The sequence below is a fragment of the Cimex lectularius genome, unplaced genomic scaffold, assembly GCF_000648675.2.
Source record: "Cimex lectularius strain Harlan isolate CLEC.00 unplaced genomic scaffold, Clec_2.1 scaffold24, whole genome shotgun sequence".
Classification (NCBI taxonomy): Eukaryota; Metazoa; Arthropoda; class Insecta; order Hemiptera; family Cimicidae; genus Cimex; species Cimex lectularius.
The window spans coordinates 391598-415316 of NW_019392666.1; the positions used below are offsets into that span (position 1 = coordinate 391598).

Here is a 23719-nt window from a genome sequence, read left to right on the forward strand (position 1 = left end):
AATTTAATATTTTGTAAAGCGCGTGTCATAAGTCTATACACACTTTTCTCTACCTGAAAAGCTTTCATCCCTGTACTCTGTACCACGCCAGTGTTTTCCTTTTATAAATCCTATTAAATAAAGGAGTGCTTTAATTGATACCCAAAAAAAGATGATCCTTTTAAAAACATGTTATTTGTACCCCCACAGAAGACCCAACACGAAGATGGCGAAATACCGAACCCAGCCTCTGACCTGTGGATAAGCAGACCAGCAGGGTCGGTAATGACCAAATTACATGAACAATATTAAAAAAAGAAGATGTAGTAGGAGGGAAATTTAGTAATAGCCAGTTGAGATTAGGAGTTGGCGTTTCGAGGACTCAAGTCACGATAGCTCAAGTGGCAGAAGCGCCGGTCCGGAGGTCGTCGGTTCGTGTCCCGCTCGTAACACTAATTTTTCATCTCAGCCTTTTCTACATTATATAATATTAAAAACCAATTTAAATAACTTAAATAAATTTAATTAATTTAAAAAACTTAAATAAATTTAATAAGAATATTAACAACTGTAAACGATTTTCTATAGCTGATGAAAGTTGCATATATAGTTTAACATCTAGTTACTGACTGTTTAGTAACAGTAAGTTGAGAAAGTGTTACTTTTACAAGTAGATTTAATTATGACAAAAATATCTTTTTGAACTTGAATTACAGTTCTTTAAGAATTCTGGGTTCGAATTCGGATTGAAAAAAGAAAGAAAATTGAAGGCCCATAAAATGTTAACTAAAATGTTAAATAACTCTCGTCTAGTTGGGAAATGACACTAACTTTGTTATGTTAAATGAGAAGGCATATTTTTATTGTACACTTGGATTCTAGAGCTTATTTTATGCAACTTTTACTGATAGGAAAATTTTGATAGGATCGACCATTTCTGAGTTATGGGCGACGGAAGGCGTTTGAGGGGATATGATTTTTATAACAACAAGATGGCCCATTTCCTTTATTTCGAAAAAGATTAAATTGAGCAAAAAAATAGTCTTATACAAACTCCAAATTAATTTTGGCTAGGAATCGCGTGGTGGTCACAGATTTAGCATAACTTTCTCATCTATCTAGGAATGACCCTAACTGTGTTATGTTAAATAAGAAGCCAATATTTTTAGTCCACAATTCGATTCTATAGCTTATTTTATGCAACTTAAAAATTTTGATAGGATTAACGATTTCCGAGTTATGCGCAACGGAAGACGTGTGAGGGGGATATGCTTTTTATAACAAGTTGGCTTTCCCTGGTTTAGACTTAAAATGCATTTTGTACCGTGCCTTTTTGCGCAGGAAGTGTATTTGAACATTTATTATTAACATAAATATCTACTAAATTTTATCAGCTTCTATTAATTATATAAATACTCAATAACACAAAATTTTTTTCGAAATGAAAAATTTGTGTCACAGGCGGGATTCGAACCCACGACTTTCGGCTCAATACGCCGTTGCTCTACCACTTGAGCTACCGTGACTTCGATCGCCCATGCCACAAACTTCTCATTTCGACTACCCGATTTTATTCTAATTATTAATAGGCTGTGTACGATTCACAGGTGTGATTCTAGATTAATAATTATTTAATGTTTCTATATGAAGCCGCGATTTAGATTTAGCTTATAATTAGAATAAAATCGGGTAGTTCGAAATGAGAAGTTTGTGGCATGGGCGATCGAGGTCACGGTAGCTCAAGTGGTAGAGCAACGGCGTATTGAGCCGAAAGTCGTGGGTTCGAATCCCGCCTGTGACACAAATTTTTCATTTCGAAAAAATTGTGTATTATTGAGTATAAATATCTACAATCTACAACAATACATAATAACTGATAAGAGTACTCCCTTCACGCTTCTTCCGACGAGCATAACTCAGAAATTTCCCTTTCGGTAAAAGTAGCATTAAGATCTAGAATCGGACTGTGCAATAAAAATATGGGCGTCTCATTTAAAATAAAAAATTTAGTGTCATTTCCCAGCTAGGTGAGAAAGTTATGTTAAATATGTTACCACCATGCGATTCCTAGCCAAAAATAACTTGGGGCTTGAATAAGAGCATTTTTTTTGCTTAAAGTTAAGTTTCCGAATTAAATGGATGGCCTATAGACATATATATATATATATACATATATCAGACTATATATTTATATACCTATATCAGACGAAAACCAAGAGAGTGGGAAAGGGTAAATTAAAATAATTACATACCGTCGGAGAAAAAAATGCTGCCGGGAGCCGCGAGGGGGAATAAAATAAAAAAGAGGGCTTAACACATGGAAATGACGGTCGACCTATAAAGGACCACGGTTGTTAAAAAAGAATTCGGATAATGAGAACTCAATTTCTACCCGACTCATGTACATCGGGACGTTGTCAATCCGGGCACAACATAAAATCCAACCGTTCGAATCTAAATCGCCTTATTTCCTTGGATAAAGAAATCAGCTTCGTATTGGAATTACGCAAGAATATTTAATTATCTGTACACGGGTTACTTTGTTCCTCACCAACGTCGAACGATTCAGAAACCAGTGCCCCTCCTTTATTTAAGAGTTGGCCAGTTTCAAAATCATAAATATCGTCCGTTTATACTTTGTCGGAATAGTAAATACTATGTAAAGCATAATAATTGCAATGAACAACTTGACCATTAATCGTATAGAAAGCACTCACGCTATTGCACATGAGTTTACCTATAAATTCAAAAACTTTAAAAGGCAGTAAATCCGCCATTAATTGTAATATCAATGACTTTACAACCATTGATCACTGGATGAAGTTTCTTAGCAAAAATGTTTCCAGTCTATCTCATTATCAAAGGTGCTAAATTGGCTCAACATCATTAAAGATTCTTTTAAGGCTTAGGTTTTTTAATTAACACCCCCTATTAATTTGGCCGGCTAATCTCATTTGATTTTAGGGCATAATCGATGATCTGATTACCCAACGATGAAAGCGTCGGAAATCTCCCGTACAAGGGCGACGCGACGGTCTCGGCGTACTAGAAACTGTCGAAAAGGCGTGTACCCGGACCGAACCGGGCCCGGAGGGTCAAGAAACATCTGTGACCTTCACCGCGAATGGGACGCAACGACGGGCTAACAGTAAAAGGCCATAGTCTGACTGAAAACAACGGTACAGCGTTTACCTGCACCCGCGCTGTCATAAGGTCCCCGGCGACCCACGACCGACGGACGAGCCCTGCAAATTGATTTTCACTGGTGTTCACTTTGCAAGAAAATAAAGGGTAGTCTTTTTAAGCCCACAATCATATCCGAAGAAAGAACACCATTTCGAAGAGAAACCATTTTGACAAAGATTATGATTATTAAAACATAAAATAACATGAGGAACCCTGGAGAATCTAAAACCCTGTAACTAGAATATCTTCTTAGAAATACTAAAGATTCGTATTAGGTATAGAAGATTATAAATTGAAGATGTATTTTCCAGTCGTTAAGGAAGACGACACCGGATTAGCAGTTATACATTCCATTAGGCCAATTGACTGACTAGCTCAAAGAAGTAGCTTTCGCTGTCTTCAGGAAATAACAGGAATGGTCCTTCCTCTGACCTTAAGCATCAACAAAGATTGGCTTAAAGCTTCGCTGAGGCTCGGTGTCTTAAGGTGGGCACAATGAGACGACTGCACGTCTTTGAGATGTGGAATGGCAAGATAATGCTGTATACGAGGTCTAAAACACCCTGGTGCAAACAGCGGGGATTCTCAGGAAGTTTCTCGGGCACATGTTCAAGCAGGATCACTAACAACTACCATACTGATTCTCTGGAAAAGTTGCGAATACAATGCTTTTTGTATTCCTCGGTAAAACAAGACCTTGGGATATTCTCTAGCCTAGGTCAAACGTAGGACAATCACCGATCGGCACCCTTCATCTTTCCAATCCTGCCGTTTGTCCAATAGACTATTGATTTTTTAGCCTGATTCAATTCTTTCTCAAATTTCCTCTACAATAACTAATTTTAAAGACTGTGGATTAAACCCACTAATTCCTTGTTCACATTTGCAGATGGCACTGCAATCCTGTCCTCCTACAATGATCCTTGCCGTTCGTTCCCTACAGTCTCACCTTACCATTCTTGAGCCTTGGCTTAAAAAGTGCAGAATAAAAATAAATGCCAGTACATTAATTTCACATTACGGCGAGCAATCCTTCCTCCCGTTTCCTCAATCGTGTTCCTCTACCCACGACAAATTGTGTTCGCTACATAGACAAATGCCTCACTCGGAATCCGCATAATAGACTTAAACAACAAGTACTCAATACACGATAAAAACATCTTCCTCGACTTACGATTCAAATTATCCCTTAACAGTAAAAGACTAATCTATAACACATTACTCAAACCGACATTGACTAATTGTATGGAAATATCGAGCTCAGTATCCAACTCCTTTAAAATCCAATCATTCCAGTCCAAAACACTCCGTTGTATTACAAATGCTTCTTTCTGTCCAATCGTACCCTTCATCATGATTTCAACATCCCCTATGTTTCCCACGGCTTCAAATCAACATACAACAAATTCCACTCCTCACTCACAGGTCATTCCAATCCCTTAGTAACCCAACTTTCCTCTACCACACTTCCCGATACTTTACACCGCTGACTGAAACGCCGATGGCCTCGTGATCTTAATTCGAATGATAGCGAGTGACAAGTATCTACCTTTGGTTTAACTAGGTCGGACTGTCACTAATGAGTGACTTCTTCACTAATGACAATTAAAGCCAATTATTCTTTTTCAACATGATATTTGCTTGTTGTAGTTAATTCTATAGCTGTGAATTTCAACTAGCACGGAAAACCCCACACCATCAGTCGACAGTCGGACAGGTTTTACTCTGTTTTGAAGCTCCCGCCAGAAATGGGCAATTTGAAATTGAAATACAAGAGAGTAAATACTTCTTGTAAGTACTAATCCTTAGGGGAAGAAGGAAGAAGGAGGAAGAACGCCTCTTTTGATCCGGCTATTGAAAAAATAATCTCATCGTTAACGGACAAAGAGATTCGACGTCCTCCGTTCACCCGTTAGGAAGGCTATTGACATTTTCTATCCGACCGGCTCCTGGCTGTTTACCCGACAGAAAGAGATTTCTTCAGTGCGACACCCGTGAAATCTCCTTTCAATCAACAGACGTCACGCGCACATTAACGATGACGTTCTTCTTATCGCCGTTCTCGTATCAATAGCGTTCAGGGGATAATCTGCTTTCGCATGTTCTTAATTCACGATTAACGTGTGGATAAGCCTGTCTATGCCAAAGTTCCTGCTTCATATCCTTGTAGAAATAAAACAATTTCTTCGAAACATCACAGATTTAAAGATATAAAACTTCAAATCAATTTTGATGTTTTCAATTAACTTTTTAGAGAATTTTAATATAAAAATCTCGGCATTTATTACTCCAGTAGCTTTTGAAAATGGTAAATCGTTCTGTCAAAGGGAGAGACTTGTTTTCACGTCGCTTTTGAGCGTTTTTCACGGAAGGCGTATTCGTTTCAAAAACAAGTCGTTCCAGGGCCATCCCCGGGTATGAATTATTTGAAAAAGAAGAGATTTAAGCGGTGGTGGTCGAGGTTAGCACGGACGCATGACCCGCAAACAAAAGTCAGCCGAACTCACTAAGACATCAACTCGGGATGTGATGTTGATTGACCACTTTAGCCGCCGGCCTATTGTTCGACCAGGCCGCTTCAACGTCAATTCCTTCTGCAATTACTTAGCGTCTCCAACCCTTTCCGATTAACCGATTTAACACGCTTTGGATTTATCGGTGCTATGGAAGGTGATCCGGTGTCACTTGAACAATTCCCATTTTGTTTTCATTTCGTCAATTCGAATCCAAATATGAGTAGCAAATATGGGGTAGAGAGAATAGTTTCTCTTGGTCGTTTCTGGACATTTTGGTTTATCTAAACTGCTTTGAAAAAATTTTCACACCATAATCAGCGTTAGTGAATGACAGTGATGTCGAAATTTCAAACGGACAGTGACAGACGTTGCTAGGCTTTGTTTAAATGGCCAAACCCTACCAATTTTAATAATTGGAAAATGGCATCATCATAAAGTTCATTAAACTAATTATCTTGGGGTTGTTTTGGTTGGCATCAACACTGACTATTTGAAACAGCAAATTTCGGCACTTGCGACGACGGGTCATGTCCAAATTCGACAAAGCCTACACTTTATCCATTTCCTTTATCATACATGCACCTCTCCAATCCCGACCCCAATAATACTTCTATCAAAAATGAAATTCACAACATCTCGCATGCACCTGTCATGTCCCTTCCACCCTAAGTAATTACTCCTTCAAAGGTTAGTTTATCGTGAATCTGATGCACAATGGTTTTGTTCTCATCACATCCCGAATTCTCTGCGAATTTCTCAAAAAGCCATCGCCCTACTTACATATTTACACAATAGTATACTCCGCACCACTCACATCACTTCTCTGGAAATGCTCCGATACAATTCTTTTCCAAAAACCCGGCCAACCAATCCATCAAGCGTCTTCCTACCGTCCAATGAGCCAACTTCCTCTCTTATCAAAAGATTCTTCTCAAACGATTGATCCCTCCACTCTCAACCCTCTCACTGAGCATCAGTTCCGCTTTCGTTTTCAACTTCCACAACCCAGCGACGCTTCGCGTTGTGGGCCACATAGCCTCATACCTTGGGTATAAACTTTCTTAACGTTAACCTAGCGTTTGATCGTTACTCCTGTACAAATTAAAACGTGTCCTTCCAACCTAATCCTTCGCTCCTACCTAACAGAATGATTCTTCCGAGTTCGCCAAGGATCGAACTACTCTCCGGTTGCGGGAATGCCAAAGGGCCGTGTCTCATCTTTATTTCAGATATCCCGACTATACCCTCCACTCTCCTAGCTTCTCTAGCCGACAACAGCGCTGTGCTAACTTCTGATTCTGATTCCACAACACTTCGGTGGAGCTCCAGGATCAAGCGTTGCGAATAGCAACTCCACCTTCTGCAGACCTTAAGATGAAATTTCACAATCATTATTTCATGTAATTCAAATTATTATCTAATTTCTTTAGCACGTTTAAAAAATTCTTCCGTTTGTGCAACTTATAACCTATCCAGTTCTAGCGGCCTTTTTCCTACTCCTTAAGCCACCGTTCAGGCCTTCGGAGACCGAACATAAAGAGGACCGCAGCCTGTTCGTTCCCGAGAGATGTGATATAGTAAATACAGTACTCGGACTGGTAGAGAAGCGTGGGAGGGCATCCAGCAGACCCTTCCCAACCCTTGGTTGCAAGGGGTTTTTTCCAGGAACAAAATAATGGAGTCGCCTTGAGAACTTGACACACTCTCTAAACCACAAGCTGTACGTGCTTCCTGAAGCGCATGATTGCCTTAAGCACCCTCTGCGTCTTTGTGATGCAAAGACTACGCCTACCTAGTCCCTCGAGATGCGATAAGATAGTTGTTAGCTAGCGAGCTGGCCGCGTACGGAGAATGCATGATCAGAGTCACACGTGGGTTTGAGTACCAGATCCTGTGTGCAAAAAACGGGGGAGGGTGCATAACTAACTGTACGACGGGATAGCACAGTCTTCAATTTCAAGCCAGTAGCGTGCTATGGTTTCGTCGTAGGTAAGACCCCTAGCAGGTAACTAGAAAACAGGTCTCCTTGTGAGTAGTTAGAAATTCCACTTTAAACTAAACCGCGGCCGGTGCGGATCCGGAAGTTTCCACGCTAGCGGGGCCCCTACACTCATGGAGATAGAGCTGCCGTCTCTATCTAGGGAGCGCGTTGGGAGACCGGCGTATTTCAGCCCTTTTAGGTATCACTTTACGCGCGGCACATTGAAATGCATAATGTTTACCCACCCCTTCGAGAGGGGCAAGCGGGAGAAGTCAGAATGTCTGTATGATTAGTCTGTGGATGTGTTGGCTTCTACACGAACCTCACGGTCTTCCAGCCAACCGTGCGCGGAGGTAGTCGCTCCTAAACTGGGAAATTAAACGTGTGATAAGGCCTGACGGCTACGTGCGCACGTTAAAGAACCTCGAATGCTATAAGACATTGCGACCCCCAATGGGAAATAGAACGTTACGAAGCCTGGTAATCAAAAAAATCTAGTTTGCTAAATATGAATTCACCGCTAGATTATTGTCATAGTGTGGTTCGTGTACTTTTCCAAAGCCCCTGCGTTCACTCTAGCATACAGTTCCTTCTGACATTTAATGGAAAGTCGGAGCACGCTCTTCTTCAAAGAGAGTTGGAAACAAAATGTGAAGATGGTCGGCGATAGTGGAGGGGCTGGCGGAATCCGTCTCAGAACCGGATCACATACGATGTTTTTAAACGTGGATTCACAGAAACTGAGCGATTCTGGTTTTGCAAATACGGCCCTGTCAGCTCGGGCCGCGACCCCCTTTTTTCAGCTGGCACCGCCGACCCTTTGAAAACGAGAATGAACTGTAAAACTCGCGCCACGAGAGCGAAAATCTCGTCGATTGGATAATATCATGTTAATACATAAGTTATGTATCATTTATCGATTTTGTCGGAACCGTTTTACAAGATTACATCGCGGATTTGAATTATACGCGTCTGAATTGCTTTAAAGCTTTCTCACATCTATAGGAGAGAGCTAATTAGCAATCTCTAGTATTAATAGAGGGAAGGCCACATATTACGAGAACGCGTAAAACGTATATTTACGCCTCAAACTGTATAATATGTGATTTGTAAAACTGCCCCACTTAAGAAAACACTACATTGAGAGCTGAGTTGACTGGAAAGAAGTTATTATAATTAGAGCGATAATAGCACATGCTGCAATTACTATTTTTTACCAGTTTCTGCTAGACAAAAGTATTAGTATATCTTTAGGACTTCACTCCTCGCTTACACTTGTGTGGGTAAATAAATTGTCAACATTTTTAATGTCTGGTTAGAAGTTTAAAATAAGAATTTAGTGTTTTCTATTCATTCGGATAAAGAGGCAACGTTCATCGCCTGGAACCTGTTTTGATGCGTCAAAAGACCGAATTTATCAGACAAAATAAAATCTGTGATGTCGAAAGCTTTGATCTCATTTTGAGGTGCAATTCATCGGCTTCATACAGAGCGCGCAGGAAAGCCAGCCGATTTGAGTATTGTGCGTGAACACGGTAGCGAGTATCTCTTCCGATTCTTCGAGAAAACAGGGCTGTTCTGTATATAGTAATAATAACTAGAATATGTTTAGAGTGAATGTATGTATTAGCGTGAATGTATGATGTATGTGGGTCATTGGAGGAACATCGAGTGCTCCACCACCCTAATTGAATGAATGGTATGTAAATAGGAGTTATTTAAGAATGTACGTGAGTTTGAATGGGTTTGGAGATGCATGCGATGGGTGCTGAATTGACCTGGCTGTTGACAGCACCGACATCAGTCTGGACGGATAAGACTCAGATCCCTGGATCATCAACACCCGGGGTGGGCGATTCTCGAGTCTGCCGGTAATTTACTGTAAATTACATAGCTGGAATTGCCGGTGGACCAAGAGAAGCGAATAGGCTCAACTCGACACATGTCTTTATGTACGTACATATGCGGATTTGACCCTAAGTAAATCCAAATTTTGTTCTGATTATGAACGAATTTAGTAGAAACCACCCGACAGAAAAATATTAAAATTGATAACGTCCAGAAAAGAAGAACAGTTCTGTGCACCAAATAAATTATAACGAGTAACAACTGCCACTCTCTTCGGTCAAAATGTGATCTCCAACCTCGCCAGAAAAGTTTTAAATTGATTATCTGTTAATCATCCCTTTAAAGGCTTTTAATTGTTGATTACTCATAAATACCTTAGGTTAGTGTGTTGCTTTACTTCCCAGTTACCTGTAACAAAAAATGCACATTATTATATACCCTTCTCTTTTTATAAATCCATAGAATTTTTACACATTTTCGAGAAGATACGCTTAATTACATTAAGAAAACCCATTTGGTCAGGTTAATGAGATTTTTTGATTGGTAACAGGAACAATTGAGGTGAAAATTACTGACCAATAAGGAACATGAGAGAACAGATAGTAAAAGTTTGGTTATGTTTGTGGTTATGTTGTTGGTTTCGAATATGGCATAATTTAATCGCTAATTTTTTAATATAGTCTGATTACTATGTGAGAAGAGAAGATTGAAGCGCGATTCGAAAATAAAATATCTACTGTGTTCAAGAGGCAAAATATATTATGGAGATTTTCCATAACGTTAGCGTGAACGGTAACGCTATGTTGATCGAAGTGAGCATGCGCCGATTTAACGAAGTTCGATCTGAAACATTGTTTTACGTTTTCTTAGAACAGCGTGCTTGTTAAAGGGTGACGGTAAGGTCAAAAAAGTAGATTTTTGTTGGATATATTGTCCAAATTAAAAATAATATTATGTATGTAGAAATAATAATATCGTTTATTTTATAGTTAACATTTCACATTTCGTATAAGTTTTCATGAATCCCGAATTCTAAGAATGTATTATTATAATTGGTATTCCAACATTAAAATATTTAGCTATTTTATTCACTTAAGCCGATATGACTGCTGCAAATATAGCAACCATATACATCTTTTCTCATTAAAGTCACAGCAATTGTGTAAAAGGGACCTTTTAGGCTGAACCATCTGTGTTATTTGAAAAAACTTTAAATATAACTTCTTTCAATTAATTAATTTTTATGTAGGGTATTGGTTGAAATAAAAAAACCAGCGTCACGAGCGGGATTCGAACCCACGACTTTAGGCTAAATACGCCGCTGCTCTACCACTTGAGCTATCGCGACTTCGATCCACTCGGTCACCAACTTCCCATCTCAGCCTACCTTTCGAATTTTCCCTCCTTTTTACCAATTTTGTTGAGATGGGAAGTTGGTGTCCGAGTGGATCGAAGTCACGAAAGCTCAAGTGGTAGAGCAGGGGCGTATTTAGCCGAAGGTCGTGGGTTCGAATCCCGCTCGTGACGCTGGTTTTTTATTTCAACCAAAACCTTACATAAAAAGATTAATTAATTGAAAGAAGTTATTTAATCAATCGGACCGCGGAATATAATGGATTTAAATATAACGGTGGCCTTGAAAATAGCGGAAACGTTATGCAAAATGTCTCTTATCTCATATTTACATAGTTAACTATTTATAAAATATTAATTTAAAATTATAATTAGTAATTTTTTTTTACTGGAATTATATTTTCTCATACACATGCGATGTCCTTTGTATAAAAAACGCTATTCAAAATGAAGCCCAGACGTCCCATTGTCTGGGAACAGCTCTTCTCATAAAAGTGAATGCACCAATTAATGTGTTAAGAAAGAATGCTCTAATAGATAGCATTCACATAATTTTAAGCCTCCTGTTAACAGTAAAGGATAATTGCACACTTACAAAACATTGTTTGATTTATGTGATTTATTCTATTAGTAGGGCTGTGCTCGCCTCCCATTGAAATAAACGCTGAACAATTATACATATTTATACAAATCACTTCATTTATTCCCAGCAAAGGGGGGTTTGATGCTGCTGTAAAAAAATCGATTTCTCGAAGTCGTATACCGAATGGGTGAATTAAACTTTGTTTTTTGATTATAAACTGGCTGACATTGAGGTGAAATTGATTTTTGGAGTAGTTGGCAGTTTTGTTAGATTGCGGACGAGACGCGCCCAAGGTGGAATTTTGAAATTAGTCATCGGTTGAAAAAAAAAAAAAAATCATGTCGGGCCACGAGCTGTGCCAAGAGCCTTTTGGGCTGGGTCGACCGGCTGTCATTAGTGCGTTGAACCTGGAAGGTCAGCAGGTCTTTTGCTTCGAGCACCTATGTGTCTGCCGCCTCCTTAGGTTTAATGGGATTTCCACATTGTCCGTGTGAGCCGACGGGAAAGTAGTAAGTGTAAACCCATCCGCGGACGTAAGTGTACGCCGGCGTTTCGGTTTGAACGGGATACCCGTGGGAAGGACGCCATCTGCCAATAATGCTTTAATTCACTTCATTCTCTTTTATAAAAGAATCCATGGGTATTTGGGGAAACGTTTCGTTTTTAAAATATATATACTCCTATACATAATGATGGTATATGCATCATAAAAGTTTGACGTTATTTCATTCACTAAGTTTAACATCCTTGACTGACTTTTTGCCATACAATTTCTATTTTAAATCATTCCCCCCAAAATGAATAACTGTTTACAACTGTAATAAAATTAATAAGAAAAATCCATTATATTTAGTGGTCTATTGACAAAATTAATTTCAATTAATTAATCTTTTGATGTAAGGTTTTTGGTGGAAATGAAAAAGTTAGTGTCATGAGCGGGATTTGAACTCACGACCTTAGGCTCAATACGCCGCTAACCACTTGAGCTATCTTGACTTCGTGACGTTAGAGCAGTGTTTGCGCCGAAGGTCGCGGGTTCGAATCCCGCTCGTGACCCCGACTTTTTCATTTCAGCCAAAAACCTTACATAAAACGATTAATTAATTAACAAGTAAGTTTATTATTTTAAAATACGTAGATGGCTTCTTACATGAGAGTCGCATCACCCTACAGCAAGTAGTCGAATAACCACGCCCTTTTATTTTTCTGATGGGATTATTTCCAATTGGGTTTTCAGGAGATTTACTGTTAAAAGGGTGGAATTTAAGATAACGGATTGTTACTAGGTCGTGGACCAAAGATGCGATAGGCCATGGTAAGATTGGATATGGACGGTAGCATTGAATATTTTTAGGAGGATCTTGGATTTTTTGATCCGCTTTATTGGTCTTAGAGCGTTAGTTGAACATAAAAGTTCAAGTCCGTGGGGCTCAGGCAGTAGGCGGTAGCGTCGTTTTCGTTCCAGTCATTTTAGCCTAAGGTGAGAAATGTCTAATTTAAATATTTTAGATAAACAGGATATTCTCACAAAATGTGACAATTATGTTAAAGACAAAATAGTTTGCGACGCTGGAGTATACTACCTAGGACCTCTAACCGAGGTTCAAGTGTGCTATCTCGTGAACTTTTTTAACGTTGAACTATGGTGCACTTATTACTTGTTAGTCGCTTCTTATATAAGAATTCACAAATGAATCATAAATGGTGAAATTGGTTTTATTGTGAGAGTTATTTTCAAATAGGCAATCTAATAATCCCACTTTTTATTTATTTTGATTATACAACAATAATAAATTAATCTTTATTAATCGAACCTAAGAGTAACCTTTTTTAGCACAATAACAGTTGAAAATATCGAAATTCCGTGCAGCACACCACACTTAGCATAAAACAACTCCTGCGTCTATATCCAAAATGACGTTATGAGCGGACAACCTCTTACAGTATGCAAACAAGAAAACAGCTTATTCTGTCATAGAGAACATCAAGAAATTCAGGTTTTAGTATGGAAAAATTTGATATTTTAGTAATAAATGAAACTGTTCAATCCCGAGGTATTTTGTCTATTTGGATTTACCGTAGGTCGTCTGCTGTAACCGCATTCCAACACAACGCTAATAGGGACAAAGGTGAATAGAATTACCCTTTTCTCAGGATTTGTGACGTCCGGATGAATAATTTATTGTCAACTGTAGTCGTCTTTGTGTGAGAAAAGGAGGAACCGACTGGTTTCGATGGATGGGCCGCTGAGTCAGTCCACGGCCAGTTATGAAGATGCCACCGTTGACCTTATAACATATAAGTAATATATGCGACTATACTATTAACACATGACAGGCAGGGCTGAATTGTAATTTGGAAAATGATTTATTGTAGAAAATTGAAAAGTGCACAACCCGACTTAAGGAATTGACATCCATATCTTACAGTTCGATTAAACTAATGTAATTCCAGTCATACTGGAGGGTATAACGTCTAACTACCCGTTGAGTGTCGCGGTTGAGAGGTCAAACTTCAAATTTCTTTCATTCTATTCTCAATTAAAAATGGGCTTGATTTGAAATGATTCGAACCCAGGAAATACGAGTGGGACGCCATGACCCCTTGAAAGACATGAGAGTATTTACCTTTCTTAATTATGGACATATTCTCAACTGATAACAATGTAACTCTGTGATTAAATAAATGGGCAAATTTTAACAGATCCGGACAAAAACTTTTATCATCGACAAAACTGAAACGCAAAAATGTCAACAACGCAATCTTTTAGTGGTTTAGTTGGAAAAAGAAAAATCTGTCTCCACTTTATTCTCGCCTAATTTTTGTCAACGCATAAATCACACGGAAATTTTTTTAAGCGTTTGTGAAATTCATAATACAATCATTTCAATAACCAAAAGGCAGTTCTGATGCCATGTCAACAGCAAAATCTGTAATTTTTGTCTGGGAGGCAGTGCTGAATCACTGTACATTTTCAGGGTATAACAATTGGAACTAATCTTTTAGGATTGTTACAAAATGAATCTTTTTTGCTTGATTTCAGATGGGGCATCAGTTGGAAGACAAGCAAATATATTATTCGGCACTATGCCAGTCCGTCTTGCTTTACGCTGCCACTTCGTGGGCATGAGGATTGCGCGAGGTAGAGCGGCCTTGCTTGCTGTCACGCAGTCTTAACGAACTATCTCCACAGACGCCTTGCATGTGATAGCTGGACGACCCCCGCTGGACCCCAAGCTAGGACCACCTGTGCGGCTTGGGAATTGGCCAATAGATACCCGCCTTGCGTGCCCGTTCGATCAGAAGAAGAAGTTGTCTTTTGGCTGAGAGATGCATGGCAACGCCGCTGGGAAACGTCGCCCAAAGGAAGGCATACGTATCGGCTGTTCACAATGTAAGAGACTCTTGGGCATGACTTTTATGAAGACGGATCATTACATGTCCTAGTTGTTATCGGGGCATGGGGACTTCTCAGCCAAGCTCCATGGATTTGGACTGACAGACAGTCTATTGTGCGAGTGCGGCATGTTGGAGACGGTCGAGCATGTGTCCCTAGTATGCAAAAATTACACAGTCATCCGGACGAGGTGGCTGTAAGAATCCAATATTGATGAGGCTAGCATGGACGCCGCGTCATATCCAGACGTGCTGGGTACTTGGCTACCGAAAAAATGTGGAAAGCCATCATGAGGCAGAAAGGATGGCCGGCCCAACATAAGCCAGTGCCTTCGCAGAGTGATGTCTCTGATTAAGAGAAAGAAAGAAAGAAACATAAAGCATATCGTTCTCCTCCTAAAATCCCGAGTGAGCCGCCTCCGCCTGAACACAGTGACTAAGAGCTCGCCAGGAGTAGTGAGATGCGACCGTCCTAATTGACAAAAGAAGCTACACGGACGGCAAAAAAACAAAGGCACAGACGGTTCATTTCAGATGGCGAGAAATATTATTTTAGTTTGGCCTTTACAATCATCCTGGCGAGCTCAAACCAGATCTAGGAAGAATAGGTTGATCTGAAACCAAAGCATAAGTTCCTCAATAGGCAGATCTCAAGACGAAATCTAACAAGACTTCTTGTCAAAACAAAATCAGGCGTTGATCAGCCGTCAGTCGGATCGAGGGACGAGGCCGCCTTCGGAAAAGGAACGAGTTACGGAAGCCTGTGCACTTCATCAATGGCGATTTGACGGGTCAGTCATGCGTTTCCAACGAGGCGAAACCGCAGTCCACTTAGGCAAAATTGATTTATCCCAACTGATCCGTCACAAAGACGAACGGCGAGTAATCCACAAGGGAAATTAAAGGGCCGTAACAGAAGTAATAACAAAATGTTGCGACGAGTCTTCCGATTCGGGGATGTGATAGCTAGTCGGGACCGTTAGCGATTATATCGCGAGATGTATAATAGTCGCCATAAATTATAGCGCCCCTTGGCTTTTTCCCTTGTCCATTCATAAAATAAAACATCCGTCTGGGCATTTAGTCCCCGATATTTATGCTAATCCCACCTCGGGCCCGTTTTGACTCGCGCCGTTTGGACTAAAAAAAATCTCTGGCCTCCTCACCGAATAAACAATCATTCTTAGTTACTTGAAATATTGCCGGCTCTTTCTTTATGATTATGGACTGCTTCCAATCTCCGGATCGTTGAATCTTTATGAAGTCTGATAATGTGAAATCATGAAAAATCGGACTTTCCTCCTTCTCCTCTAATCTTCATCCAACTGCATAATTAAGCGCTCCTTGTCAATAGTTTGAACGTTTTCAAAAATAACATTAGCTTGTTATTGCGTTACAGTAGTTTCTCAATTTAAAAATCTGTTGCGAAAAACTTTTCATTTTTTTTAAACCTTTTTTGTAAATGAGTTTAATTGGCATGGGTCATGTGTCACGAGTGAAGTTAACAACAGTTTTGTTCTCCCAACTATACGCGAGCACTCATCATTCTTTAATAGGTCGCGAGACGATCACCTCTTTAATCCTCTCCTCGGATTATATTGGATTATATGAAAAAGGAATGGTCAACTCAACTGGGGTAACAGGAGAACTTATTGTGGAAAAAGGAAAATCTTTTGGGAATTATTTTTTTCACGAAAGGGATTATGATCATTGTGGAGTGTGGAGGATTGTTGTTCTAGACAATGAACTGTTGTCACAATTTTCAATTAATTAATCTTTAAATAAGGCGATTGAGATAAAAAAGTCAGTGTCACGATTCCAACCCACGTCCCTCGGCTAAATACGCCGCTGCTCTACCACTTGAGCTATCGTGACTTCGATCCCCTCGGACACCAACTTCCCATCTCAACCCCACCTTTTGAATTTTCCCTCCTTTGTTGTCACAATGTTGACCAATTGTGAGGACTTTGCATTGGAAGGACTGTACCATTTGGATGCCGCGAGGGTTTAGCAGTGCTCCTCAGTTCTAGTCCTTACGCCCCGATTGATTTAGTATTGCCAAGTAGATTGTCAGTTTGTGTTTCTTTGAAACGTAGATTTTCGAGACTGCAGTTTGTTCAGTAGTTCGAAATGTAGTTTTCAAGCCTGTCGTTTTAGTCGTGTTTGAGGTTAGTTTTGAGTATATATAGAATCCAAGGTAGGACGTAGTCTGTTTTTGCTATGAGAGTATTGAAGAATATTGTATGAGGGGTTTTGCTTCGAAGGGTGAATGATATATGGTAAATTTTAAGTTTTATAAGCTAGTGTTTCCTCCATTAGGCTATTGTCGGACACGTGCCTGGAGCTTCTGAAGCAATTGTGTATCGGATGAGAGTGTAGCAAAGCTGTGACATAGGATGCAAGGATGGTGGACGATGATGTTGGGAGGAGGTAAAGGATCGATCCATGTACGTTTCCGTGTGGACAGGGCTCTGCTCCCGGAGGACAATAGTCGGAGTAGGCCGATCCTTGGTGGACCGTTGGGTTAGGTAGAAACGAAGGATTAGTTACAGGGTATTTAAAAGGTACAAGTTATTATTAGCAGGTATTAGTTTGTACAAGAGGCTTTCAACCGTGTTGAAAAAATAACTCTAGTATTAATTGATGCTTTAAATTTATATGCGAAAACTCTGAAACTGTTTCTGTTATGAGACCATTAGTGACCGTCGTTTTGAAATGAAAGATATCTGGTTTTATTGGATCTCTAGAAGAACAAAGACGGAAAAACTGAAATGTGAAAAATGAAACCCAATCCTTAGACCTAGCGAAAACGTTAATTACCTTAGTAAATGCAAAACCATTGGGTCCCAAATTCAAAATTAGCCGTTTGCGGTAACTGAAACAGAAATTTAAAATCGTTCATTTAATTAAATTTTATCCGCATCAGTGATAATCAGGGCAGAACAGAAAAAAAGTTGTTGTTATAAAACTCGTCTAAACCACCCCGACACTTGAGTTATTTCTCATTGTTTTCAAAAAGTAGCCAACACATGTATTTTCCTGGAAGAGTCACCGTGCTCAAGGCAAAACCACTCTGAAACATTTCAGCACTAAAAAGTTGTATGTTTTAAATAAATATTAATGTAAAAATTTGCATTTCTAATTCTTTGAAGAGTTCTCCTTGCTTTGAAAAGAAGTTTTACGATCTGCAGGAAAATTTGGAGTTAGGCACGCGATGAAAAATACTGAACAAATCTCATACAAATGTAAAAATTTTGGTTTGAACCTTGACATTTTTAAATCCTTTCACTCAACGAATTCATAAGTAGAAAATCATACATAAAACTTAATTAATTGATAAAAATAAACATGTTACCTTAATAGTTGCCAAAACATTGGGTGCCGGTTCAAAATTTGTCTCTTTCGGTAACTGAAACATAAGGGGAAAAATGGCAATTGATTATTTATGTTAGGACTTACAAAAATATCATGTTACATTTTGTCAATACAAACTGCCATTGCAGGGTTTCCTAAGCCGGGTATAAAATTAAGTACAGAATGTGCGTTAAAATGCCTTACCTTTAAAAAAAAATTACCACCAAAAACCGAAATTCAAAATTGATACGGCCGTCGTGTTTTCTTTTTGAAAAAAGCATCAACGAATCATAATTTTGTTATCTATTCCACTATAATGTGTGAAGCGTACTTAAATCATAACTCACCTCAATAGATGCCAAAATATTGGGTGCAGTTTCAATATTTGCATTTTTCGGTAACTGAAACAAAAATGTGCAAGCTTGCGATATAATTAATAACGTTTAAACTGAATAGGCTGGAATGAAAAATATTTACTAATTTTATTTAAGTTTACTTTATTACTTAAAACAATAAAAGATAAAAGAACCAAAAGCGTTTTTCCTCTATTTTACCTATGATGGAGTTCCACCGCAAAAACCTTGATACCTAGATAAAAATCTTAAAATAAAAAGAAATGCTCAAACTGTGCAGGCCAATAATTTAAAACTTAGCAACTTTCTTGAAAAATTGAAACTTTAAACATTTAAATTGGAAATTTAGAAATCAAATTATTCTGATATAGTACGATTCTTGAAATCAATACAAAAACTGAATGAATAACGAAGGTCCAAGTTAGTTATTTGTCGGCTATAAGCTATAAAAGTAATAAGCTATTTTTTGTCGGTCGTGTTAGATTCCATTTTTGTTTATTACTAGTTGAGGAGCCGACCAGAAAAGAAATATAGACCATTGTATATACATAAATGTTTGAAGTTGATGTTTACATATTTGCCGGTTCTCAGGGAGTTATTTCCATGGGATGGGCGCACATTTTGGAGTTATTGGATTCGGATTTATTTATACAAGCTTAAATCTGCATATACAGAGTTGAAACTATCACTTTTAGAGACTCCATCGGGAATTCCACCTTTTGAGCTTTACAATAAATTGCCGACAGGCGTCAAGAATCAGCAAGCTGGGGTGTTGGCAGCCCGGGGACACCCGGCCTTATCCGTGCAGACACAGAGGTTGGACTCAGAGTGCTGTAAACGGCTAGGTCAATTTAGCACACAACGCAGTACCGAGATCAAAACCCATTCGAACAATGATTTATTTTTTAACACATTCGCTCAATTCGTGGTTGTGTACCTTATATCCCTAGTGTAGTACCCCTTTGTATCTATTATATAACTAATCTAATTGAGGGTCGATGGGTGCTCGGTATTCCACCATCTACCCTGTCATACTACACACTCCAATAAATACATTCTCTCTTCAACGCACGCTATGTACACAAAACAATCGTTATTATGTATAATAAAACAACCCTGTTTCATCCAATAATCCGAACAGGGAATCCAGATACTCGCTGCCGCGCTCAAGCAATCCTACTCGCTCTATATATAGAGCCAAGAGTGGTATCCATCAATACAATGGACAAATCGAGCAACTTTTCCACATGCCGAACACATAACGCGAGCTTTGGCCTAAAAGTGGGTCAACTTCGCATGGCCCCTCTTAATCAGGTGAGGATATATATACTATATGTTAAGCGCGGAACACACTTACCCGATGCAACGCTATGCGACGCTACCGATGCTACCCAACGCCTTTTCACGTTTTGGTAGGGTGTGCACATCTATGCGACGTCAAGCGCACGCCACGTACAGTCACACAGCGTGTATCACAAATCAGTGTCACAATCGCAACGCCTCTTTTTTTCTTAAAGTATTTTTTGAGCAAAACCATGTAATAAATTGTTAGTTAAATTTAATTGTTTTAAATAAAGTTATTCTAGTGTTTTGATAAATTGTCTACCTAACCATCATAATTAAATAATTTTTATAAAAACTCATGATTTTTTTTATCACGTTTAATTTGGTTTACATTAAAATAAGAATGTTGTACTTAATATAACGACAAATTTACATATACATAGTTTGAAATAAACTACAAAGAATATGAGTGTCCAGTTCTGACGCTACTTGACAAAAATGTTGTAATTTTGTAAGTAAAACCAAGAAATAAATTGTTAGTTAAATGTTGCAAGCAAAACCGTGTAATAAATTGTTAGTTAAATTTTATGGGCACAACAATGTAATAAATTGTTAGTTCAATTAATTATATCAAAAATTGGTATTCCGATGTTTTGATCAATTTTCTACCAAACCGTTAAAATAATTAAAAAAAAATAAAAACTAATGAATTTTTGATCTCGAACAATTTGGTATATATTAAAGGAAGTATGTTGTAATTAATATAGCGACAATAATACATGTAGTTTGAATAAAAATATGAGTGTCCGGTTATTTTGTGTTCGACTGTACTCGGTGCTACCCGACGAAAATCTGGACAGAGGGGATCGCAGAGCGCAGAGTAGGGTAGCGTTGCATAGCATCGGGCAGATGTGCACGGGGGTGATACAATATTATGGAAAATTGGTCTTTGGATTTGCGTCGGGTAGCATCGGGTAGCGTCGCATAGCTTTGCATCGGGTAAGTGTGTTCCCGCTTTAGGCGTTGACACGGCAATCATCACTGTAAGGTAAAGATCCCGGGTTCGAATGCAGGGCAGCTGGATTCGAACCCGACATACTTACAAATGGGTTTTTTGTGAAAAACGCCGGCATCCCGATGGTTGATATGACCTCTGCTATTGCGTATCCCCGTAAAAAAGAAAAAAAACCGCGTTTTTCACACGTCCAAAATTGAGCGGCATTACAAACCAGCTTCTCATTGAAATGTCGCGTTGGTGATGGATCGGCGGGTTTACTTTTACTATTCATGCCGGTATGTAACTCCTTCAACCTGATGTTTTGTTATACTGTAGTACGGGGAGTTAGTTCAAAAATGGAAAAGAGTCTACGTGGAAAGATCGTCATTATCTATAAAAATTATTTTTTATGCAAAGAATGGTTGGGTTGAAAAATTAGTGTTACGAGCGGGATTCGATCCCACTACCTCCCGATCCGTACCCCGGTCTTCTACCAGTAGACCTACAGTCAATTCTGTCCAATATACACGAACTAATCATCTCAATCTACAATGTTTTTTGCGTCTGATCGTTATCTTATCTGCATCCCTTTTGATAGAAGTGGCTGTCAAATGGTAGAAGCGCCGGGGTACTGATCGAGAGAACGTGGGTTCGAATCCGCACGTAACAATAATTTTTCAACTCAACTGTACTTTGCATAAAAAATAATTAATTAATTAAAATAATTACTTTGGTTTATATGATCAATTAAAAAATATATTATACATTTGTTTCAGGTAGTTTTTAATAAGTGTGAGATCGGTAGAAAATAAATGTTTCCTTAGGCCGTGCTACAATAAATATTAGATTGAAATAGATTGACAAAACCTGAGCCTCTCTAATTTATCAAGCAAGTAAATAGTGTTTTAATATTTAAACTTTGTATTTCTTGATTCTAGTTCAGTTTCATGAACAGTTTTAACATGATCGACTATTAAGAATAACCAGTTAGACGTCTTACCTTAATGATAGCCAAAACATTGTATTCCTAGCTCAATGTTTGCCGTGTAGGATAACTGAAACAGAAATGGACAATTTCAGTTATTCAAATAGCGAATATCACTAAGACTGGACACTATTGGAAATAAAAATTCAGGAATAATGCGAATTTGAAAGAACAAAAAAGAAGCCCAGTTCCTATGTCAAGCTTTCAAGAAATATATCTGTTTCATCAAGATTATGAAACTATTATTACTAAAAAAAACTATTTACAAGTTTAAAAGTTATAACTTCAGCCCTATTGAATTTATGATCTATGTTATTGAGATTATGAGTAGAGTGGACGAGATCTACCACCCGTCGATTTGATATTATATTGGGTTGTCCGGAAAATAATGCAGGATTTTGGTATTAAACAAAAAAAAAGAAACTAGTTACTTTAAAGCAATGTTCTTTAATCAAAATAATTTCCCATACTCTCAATACATTTCTCCCAACGTGTTGGTAACTTATTAATTCCGTCTGAGTAGAATTCAGAATTTTTAGAATTGATAAAGTCAATAAATGTATTTTCCAGTTCCGTTTGATTTTTGAATATTATGTGTTGTAAGTAGTGGTCCAGGTGTCTAAAAAAATGGTAGTCAGTAGGCGAGAGGTCCGGAGAGTAGGGTGGGTGAGGCAAAGTTTCATAGCCAAGCTCCAATAATTTTTGTGACGTTACACGTGACACATGTGGTCGAGCGTTGTCATGCAACAAAATGGGCCCTTTCCGATTGACCAAAGAGGGCTTCATTACTGCCAATTTCTGATGCATGGTATTAATTTGGTTACAGTATGATTCAGCATTGATGGTTTCGCCAGGATTTAAGAAGCTGTAGTGTATTAAACCAAATGAAGCCCACCATACCGTAACCATTACCTTTTTTTGATGAGTTGGGGGCTTTGGAGCTTCTCCTTTGTCGAGCCACTGTCCAGAACGTCTAGTGTTATCGTAGAGAATCCACTTTTCGTCACATGTAACAATTCTGGCCAGAAATGGGTCATTTTTGTTTCGACAAAGAAGTGATGCACAAACATCAAAGCGCTGATTTTTTTGGCGATCGTTTAATGAGTGTGGAACCCAATTTTCGAGTTTTTTCACTTTTCCAATCGCCTTGAGGTGGTCAACGACGGTCGTTTTACTGACTTTGAGTTGCTCTGCAAGTTCTCGAACAGTTGTTTTGGGGTTTTCTTCCACCACTGATCGCAGAACATCATCATTAAGAGAGGAAGGCCTTCCACGACCTTCTTCATCTTCAAGGCTGAAATCTCCCTCCCGAAATTTTTTAAACCACCTTTGCACAGTGCACTCATTAACACAACCCTCGCCCCAGACTTGGTTAATGTTTCTAGCCGTTTGGGCTCCGCTTCGGCCGAGTTTAAACTCGTAAAAGAAAATCGTACGAAATTCTCGCTTTGACATTATAAGGATAACTGAATTATTTCCAAGTAGCAGAATGCTACAGAGGTAAACAAACAATATCATTTGGAAGAGGATGAGTAATCCTGTAAACGTAAACAGAATATTTTATATAGATTTTTTTAAATGAAAACTTAAAATCCTGCATTATTTTCCGGACAACCCAATAATTGTAACCTGTAGTAGTACTAATCATTAGAAATAGTACCAATGTACTTATGGAGAGGGTATATCCTTTGAAGGCTCGACGAAGAAATAGAGTGATTTACATTTTTTTTTTCAAATTCGAATTCACAATAATTTTTTAACTTGATAACTGAAAATAAGCCATCAAGGAGCAATTTCCTCAAAAAACATCGATTAAACGGCGTTTTAGTAACTTAGCGCGATTCTGCCAATTTTCTCAACATCAGAATTTTCTCCACTTTTCAATTTAATGTACGCGACATTTG

The 23719-nt window shown here is 38.6% G+C and overlaps 1 protein-coding gene across 8 annotated transcripts in view; it reads right to left on the bottom strand.

Moving 5' to 3' along the window:
* The window catches only part of LOC106660917, a 115486-nt gene that overhangs the window by 27086 nt on the left and 64681 nt on the right, over positions 1-23719 (bottom strand). For 2 of the 8 annotated variants that reach the window (XM_024225128.1, XM_014383959.2), the window contains exons 4-8: positions 21831-21885; positions 18544-18597; positions 18198-18251; positions 17663-17717; positions 9885-9918 (exon numbers count right to left, since the gene is read on the bottom strand). The gene's annotated coding sequence lies outside the window, so the exon portion shown is untranslated. The remainder of the gene's footprint in view (positions 1-9884; positions 9919-17662; positions 17718-18197; positions 18252-18543; positions 18598-21830; positions 21886-23719) is intronic. The other 6 variants (XM_014383961.2, XM_014383958.2, XM_024225127.1 and 3 more) reach the window with 6 other exon arrangements.